Source organism: Amborella trichopoda, chromosome 5, assembly GCF_054954075.1.
Source record: "Amborella trichopoda isolate Santa Cruz 75 chromosome 5, AtrichopodaSantaCruz75HAP2 v2.0, whole genome shotgun sequence".
Lineage (NCBI taxonomy): Eukaryota > Viridiplantae > Streptophyta > Magnoliopsida > Amborellales > Amborellaceae > Amborella > Amborella trichopoda.
The window spans coordinates 11,480,847-11,488,946 of NC_142340.1; positions in this window are offsets into that span (position 1 = coordinate 11,480,847).

The window sequence follows — 8,100 nt, forward strand, 5'->3', positions numbered from 1 at the left end:
ATGTCATTTGTTTCTTTTCACTTGTAAAAAAACCTTGAGTTCATTTCAAAATGATCGAGCAGTGTATATCATGCTCCAGTAAGACCACAGCATACATCTACTTCATTGATCAAAAAAGCTATATTGGAAGGTTTTTTTCAATCTAAAATTTTAGAAACTATTTAAGAATCACTAGATTACTCTTAAAATAAAAAATTTGAATATTGAGCTCTCTAACTCTTAAATCTCCACTCTATAAATTGGATGGTCTATCTCTGATCTTAAGATATTCTTTTTTTCAAATACTAAGGAAAAAAATTATTGAGGTTAATTTAAGATGTTGCATCCCCAATATTTGGGGTCATATATTACTTGAAGAGGATCCATCTCCCAAACTTGGGGTCCCCTACAAGTTGAAGAGCTTCCATCCCCAAAAGTTAAGAGTCCTCTATGAGTTGAAGGGCTCCCATCCCCAAAATTTAGGGTTCCTAAAACCAATGCTTGGTGAGTTTCACCCGAGGGAGTAGGACTTACATTTAAATGTGGGTAAGGATACAAATGGCATATTAACTTTTTGATAAGGATATAGGAAGTTGGCAAGGACTTCGAAGCTCCAATAAAAATAAAAATAAAAAGAGATCAATTGATTTCAACAACAATTAAAATAAATTAAAAAAGCACGGGGCCCACCAGGAATTGACGGGCGTTGGTCAAAATAGTGGGCGACGACTCACTGCTCTTGCCGCTTTCAGTACGTATCGCGTACCACCACTTGACGATGAAAATTACTATAATGCCCCAACTCTGCACGTGTTCCCGCATTATTGGCCCACAACAATCTTATAAAAAGTTCTCTAATCCACACATATGAACTCCCCTAATCGAAAAAGTATATAATATTGCCCTTAAAAGTTCAAAAAAGTAAAAGAAAATTGCACATACCCCCAATTTATACTTCGAGACATTTTTCCTTCTAACCAAATTTTTTTTTCCACCTTATCCCCCACAGTCCCCATCACATCCGGATAGGATGCGCAACGATCCAGAAGCTAACCGTCCGACCGTGGTAAAAAAAAACTTTCGGATCGGTACAATAAAACCATTATTGGAATCCAATACCCAACTGTTGGATAACGTGAACAATATAATTGACCGCACTATAAACAACTATCGGACAGGTATCCAGACTAGCCCCTCCCACAACCCATTCTAATAGGTTAAGTGCCGGACCGATGTCACCTTGTGCTGAACTCAGGTTAAAAACATTATCTGACCCTTTGCATGTTTGTCAAACCGAAGGCACTTTATGCATGACTGTGTGCATATTATGTCGGGCAGAGAGTACAATGTCGAACCAACAATTGGAAGTGTCGAACAAAGTGCACCTCATGCCGAAAAAACAGCCTAAAGAGAAAGACCATGGCTGGATCGATAGTTAGAAGTGTTAAAAAAAAAAAAAACACATATTTTGATCTACATAACTGTACTATTTTTTGTTTAGAGGTATTTATAAAAAAATACGTTTTAAGGTAAAAGTTGGGATTAAAAAATTGAAGGGGGCGGTAAAGATTATTATGTCCAAGGGAGTTTTTGTAATTTTCCCGTAAACATATAATCAACGTGCTTTTACAAGTTAATCACTTTGGGTCAATGGTTTTGTACGATTGACGTTAAAATGTTCCATACACGGGAACCGACGTACAATAGAGGGTAGGTCGTTGGACATATGTGGGTGCGGGTGATACGGATGATTTTGTAAAAGAAAATTTGTGAAGTGAGTTTCATTAAAATAAAAAATAAAAAATAAAAAGTGTTGTGAAAAAGCATATCCATGTGGGATAGCTGAATAGCAAGATTCGGATTGGTGTGAATGAGTAATCCACAAAATATTAAAAATAATAAAAAGCCAAAATTAGAATAGGGGTTTATAGGAGGGTTTCAAAAATCGGCGAGTCGTCACGGACTCGCCCACAGGAATTTATGTATCGATTCTTATGTAAAAAAGGGAATCGCTCGATCCTACAAGAGAATCGGCGATTTTAAACAGTGAATCGCCCTATTACGTCATAAATCACGATTCCAATCACCCCTATTACGTCATAAATCGTGATTCCAACCGTTTAGTGACGTCACAGGGCGAGTCGTTACCTGAGGACATTTTGTCGTTACCTGAGGATATTATAGTAATTTTTAGTCGCTTAGCGATGTCACGTCACAGGGCGAGTCGTTACCTTAGGACATTAGGGCGAGTCGTTACCTGAGGATATTTTGTTGTTACCTGAGGACATTTTTAGCCGCTTAGTGACGTCACGTCACAGGCGTACCTAAGGACATTAGGGCGAGTTGTTACTTGAGGACATTTGTAGTTACCTGAGGACATTTTGGTAATTTTAGCCGCTTAGTGACATCACGTCACAGGGTGAGTCGTTTCCTGAGGACATTCTGTAGTTACCTGAGGACATTTTGGTAATTTTTAGCCGCTTAGTGACGTCACATCACAGGGTGAGTCATTACCTGAGGACATTTTGTACTTACCTGAGGACATTTTGGTAATTTTAGCAGCTTAGTGATGCAACGTCACAGAGCGAGTCCGCGAGTCATTACCTGAGGACATTTTGACATTACTTGAGGATATTTTGGTAATTTTTAGACGCTTAGTGACGTCACGTCACAGGGCGAGTCGACACCTGAGGACATTTTGACATTACCTGAGGACATTTTGGTAATTTTTAGCCGCTTAGTGACGTCACGTCACAGGGAGAGTCAGCGAGTCGACACCTGAGGACATTTTGACATTACTTGAGGACATTTTGGTAATTTTTAGCTGCTTAGTGACGTCACGTCACAGGGCAAGTCGACATTTTTTTGTCCTGAGGACATTAGTGCGAGTCAACATTTTGTCGTCCTGAGGACATTAGGGCGAGTTGTTACCTAAGGACACAATTTTTAGCCGCTTAGTAACGTCACGTCACAGGACGAGTCGACATTTTGTCGTCCTGAGGACATTAGGGCGAGTCGACATTTTGTCGTCCTGAGGACATTAAGGCGAGTCAACATTTTGTCGTCCTGAGGACATTAGGGCGAGTCGACATTTTGTCGTCCTGAGGACATTAGGGCGAGTCATTACCTAAGGACATTTTGTTGTTACCTAAGGACATTACCATATTTTGGTTTGACATTACCTTTTTGTCGTCACAGGGCGAGAGTCGTTACTTGAGGACATTTTGACATTACCTTAGGATATTTTGGTCGACATTTTGTCGTCCTGAGGACATTAGGGCGAGTCAACATTTTGTCGTCCTGAGGACATTAGGGCGGGTCGTTACCTAAGGACGTAATTTTTAGAGTCATAAATTACTTGAGGATATTTTGGTCAACATTTTGTCGTCCAGAGGACATTAGGGCGAGTCAACATTTTGTCGTCCTGAGGACATTAGGGCGGGTCGTTACCTAAGGACGTAATTTTTAGAGTCATAAATTACTTGAGGATATTTTGGTCAACATTTTGTCGTCCGGAGGACATTAGGGCTAGCCAACATTTTGTCGTCCTGAGGACATTAGGGCGAGTCGACATTTTGTCGTCTTGAGGACATTAGGGCGAGTCGTTACCTGAGGACGTAATTTTTAGCCGCTTAGTGACGTCACGTCACAGGGTGAGTCGACATTTTGTCGTCTTGAGGACATTAGGGCGAGTCGACATTTTGTCGTCCTGAGGACATTAGGGCGAGTCGACATTTTGTCGTCCTAAGGACATTAGGGCTAGTCGTTACCTAAGGACATTTTGTTGTTACCTGAGGACATTACCATATTTTGGTTTGACATTACCTTTTTGTCGTCACAAGGCGAGAGTCATTACTTGAGGACATTTTGACATTACCTGAGGATATTTTGGTTGCCGCTCCCCACTTAGTGATGTGTTACTTGAGGACATTTTGGTAATTTTTAAGTCACGAACTTGAGGACATTTTGACATTACCTGAGGATATTTTGGTTGCCGCTCCCCACTTAGTGATGTGTTACTTGAGGACATTTTGGTAATTTTTAAATCACGATTTCAGCCTCTCCATACATAGTGATGTCCAACCTCTCCCTGCTTAGTGATGTCTCCCCCTATTACGTCATAAATCGCTTAGTGATATCACACAGGACGCGAGTCGTTACTTGAGGATATTTTGGTAATTTTTATCAAAAATATCATAACTAGTGTACCCTTTCTCTCCATCACACTAGAGTTAAGGCTTTTGTAAATGTATTTATACCTTCTACTCTTTCTCAAATTCTTCGATGTGGAACTTGTGCTAAGCCATATTGTATTGAAAATTCATGCAACATAGGTAATCATTATACAAAACTCTTCAGCAGTGTGCGAAAGGCTACCATGGTTAGCAGCAGTGGTTCTTTTGCGTTTCAAATTTGAATTCCAGTTGGAACGCTATTGTGCAAAATTCACTTTTTGTTTTCAAATTTTTTTTTTTAAAAAAATAATATCTTAAAAAAAAAAAAAAAAAAAAACAAAAGATAGGTTTTTACTTTTGTCGTAAAAAAAAAATAAAATTTATCTTCATAAGAAATAAAAATAAAAAAGAAAAGAAAATAAGATAATAATATCATAAGAAAATAAGATAATAATATCATGAAAAAAAAATTTTAAAAATAATATCATAAAAAAAAGAAGAAGATTGGTTTTTACTTTTGTCTTAAAAAATAAACTAAAATTTATCTTCATAAAAATAAAAAAAAACTAAGAAAAAAAGATAGGTTTTTACTTTTGTCTTAAAAAAAAACTAAAATGAAGAAAATAATATGATAAAAAAAATAAATAAAATCAAAAGCATTACAACAAGCAAAAAAAAAAGGTAACATAACATCTTCTTCTTTTTTCTAGTAAAAAAAAAAAATTAATACAATAAATATCATATTTTCTCATAAAAAATAAATACAACAAGTATTTCTTGTCAAAAAAATATAAGATATTTCTTAATACAACAAATATTTTTTAATACAAACTAGGAATAACTGATCTAATTATAATTTTTATTTTTATAATATGATAAGATTTAACATAAATTTAGGAATATTAATTTTAAATGTGATTCATAAGCATTTGAAATATTTTTCTGTCTCTAACAATCTCTTCCATTAAATTTATTCTAGAATTCTAAAAAATTATATTTTTAAAAATTTGAAGTGTTATTTCAAAAATTGATGCGCATTCGAATAATTTATATATTGATAATAAAATATTTTATTTCTTTCTAATAAAATATTTTATTTATAAATCTTGTAATGTATCAGTTGTCAATAATATATTTTAAATTAAATGTTATTATAAAATTTTTTAAATTTGCTATTATTTATATAATAAAATATAAGCCAACAATTTTTGTTGCAATATATAATATTATAGTTGGATAGGTTGTAATAATTTTGGATTATAGTTAGTTAGGTTGTAATAATTTGGTTTTTTTTTTGTTTTAATGGATTAGGTTTTTCCGCCAATTCGAGATTTTAGTGGCCATGTTTTATCGATTTAATCCATTATTTATTGTAGTCTATGTATGATTATATACTTTATCCATGGTAATTCTATGCTTTTTGTTTTATGTGATGCAAATTTAATGGTTAACATAAGTTCATACAGGGAAAGAATCTTAATTATTCATAAATTGATTAAAAATAAAATTTAATAATGTAATACCTATATTTCTTATTGGATTATTAAAAAATAACATTTATAATGAATTTTCATAATTTTTTTGGATTTGTTTTAAGGCTTAATAGGACCGATTCGGCCGATTTCCGAACCAAATTGCCGATTCATCAATCTCGATGGGTTTTTGAGGTGTCCGATCCGGGGCACCGATCCGCTTTTTAAACCACTGGTTCATAGAGTGGGGAGTTAAAAGGAATCTAAAAAAATATTAAACAAACTTGAAAAAAATTGTAAAAAGTTTTCTTTTTAAGGTTGGAGAACTGAACATTCCCAAAACCATTTCAGTCCTAATAGATTATTTACCCTAATTGATGATTTCCAATTCAAATCGAACAATAAATACTTGGACTTTGGAATAGCTGAGCACATTTTTCTGGCTTTGCCCACTAATATAGAATTTAATCAATTTTTTTCTCAACAAATGTAGGGGCATACTGACGGACATAATGAGATGTAGGAAATGGGGAAAAAAATATAACAGATAAATAAAATAAAAATAGTCAATTGCAAGGAAGTATTGAAAGTTGGACAAGGTGAACTAACACATTATATGTGGTTTTTAATTTCTTTTTTATGCTAACTAAAACACTTAAAAAAGTTCAATTACAATTAAATAAACTCAAAATAAACAAAAAACAATTATAAAAATAATTTCTCATTTGCTGCCACTAATAAAATTTCTTTTAAACTAGAAAACGTAAGACTGCGAAGAATAAAAAAGTTGTTAGAAGATTACCCTAACTAGTGCGCATGAGATCAATGGAGTTGGTGTGCACGAGATTAATGGAGTTGATGTGTATAAGATCAATGGTCTATCTCAAATCTTTAAAGCATGGGCAGCCATAGGCTATCAATGGTCTAGGTTGGGGCATGCCCCTTCTTTTCTCTACTCTAATATTTTCTAAGGGAGAGGGATGGGCTAAAGAGATCAAGGGAGAGGAATGCGCTAGAAGAAAGGGCAATTCTATCCAAAATCTGAAAGTTTAAGGGTAGAATGTAAAGGTGGACCATGACTAAAAAATGCTTTAATAAGTCATTTTAAAGAGGCTTTCTTGGCTGATAATGGGATAAATATGTCTATTCAACATTTACCGTTTGTGAAACTACCTCTAGATCAAGCAATTTGGCTAGAAAGAAAATTTGAGGAACAAGAAATTAAGGAAAAAGTTTTTGGTCTTGGGAGAGACAAAGCCCTGGGACCTGATGGTTTTCCCCTAGCTTTCTTTCAAACATTTTGGGATCTCCTGAAAGACGACCAAGTTCAATTGTTGGAAGAATTCTATTGGAGAGGTAGAATTAATGTGGCAATGAATTCCACCTTCATTGCATTATTCCTAAAAAAAAAGTAATTGAGGATGTGAAAGACATCCGCTGTATCAGCTTATTGAGTAGTCTTTATAAAATTATCGTAAAGATATGTTCTAATAAATTACGAAAGGTGATCCACTTGATTATTTGAGGTCCCCAATCTGCTTTCCTAAAAGACAAACAAATTATGGATAGTATTCTGGTAGCTCAAGAATGTATTCATTCCAGAATAAAAAAAAAAAAAAACCCTTGTCTTCTTTGTAAGATAGATTTTGAAAAAGCATATGATAAGATGGTAAGGCAACTGGTTTCTTTCATGTTCCCACTTCTTAATTCTCGTGAATGGTAAGGAAACTGATTTCTTTAATAGTTCTAGAGGCATCAGATAAGGAGATCCCCTATCACCTTTCTCATATACATTGGTGGCATAAAGTTTCAGTGTTATGCTAAAAAGTATTTCTTCACAGGGTCTTATTTCAGGCATCAAAGTTGGGAATAATGGTATGACTGTATCACACTTGCAGTATGCAGATGACACCATAATTTTTTGCGATCCAAACGTAATGGAAATAGTAGATTGTAGATATTTCTAAAGAGTGTTGAAATGACAATTGGGTTCAAAGTAAGTCTCTCTACAACCAAGTTCATCAGAATTGGATGTCCTCAAAACATAGTTTCAAGGATGGATGGACTACTAGAATGTGGTGTTAAGTAGTTGCCTTACCAATATTTGGGTATCCGTTTGGTGGATTTGATGCCCTCAAAATGTATTTGGGATCCAGTGGTAGAGAGATTCAATAAGAAAATGGATTTGTGGAAGGCAAAGACTTTGTCTCTAGGAAGTCGATATACACTTATCAAATCTACTCTATCTAACCTTCCAATCCACTATGTGTCTATATTTATAATGCCTATGCAGATTGTTAGCATTCTAGATAGACTCATTATGAACTTTTTGTGGGGAGATGATGAAAAAAAGAAAAGGCTTCATTTGGTTAGTTGGGCTAAGGTGTGCACATCTATAAAAGAAGGTGGTTTGGGAATTCGTAGATTGAAAAACATGAACTCTGCATTACTCTTAAAATGGTGGTGGAGAGTAC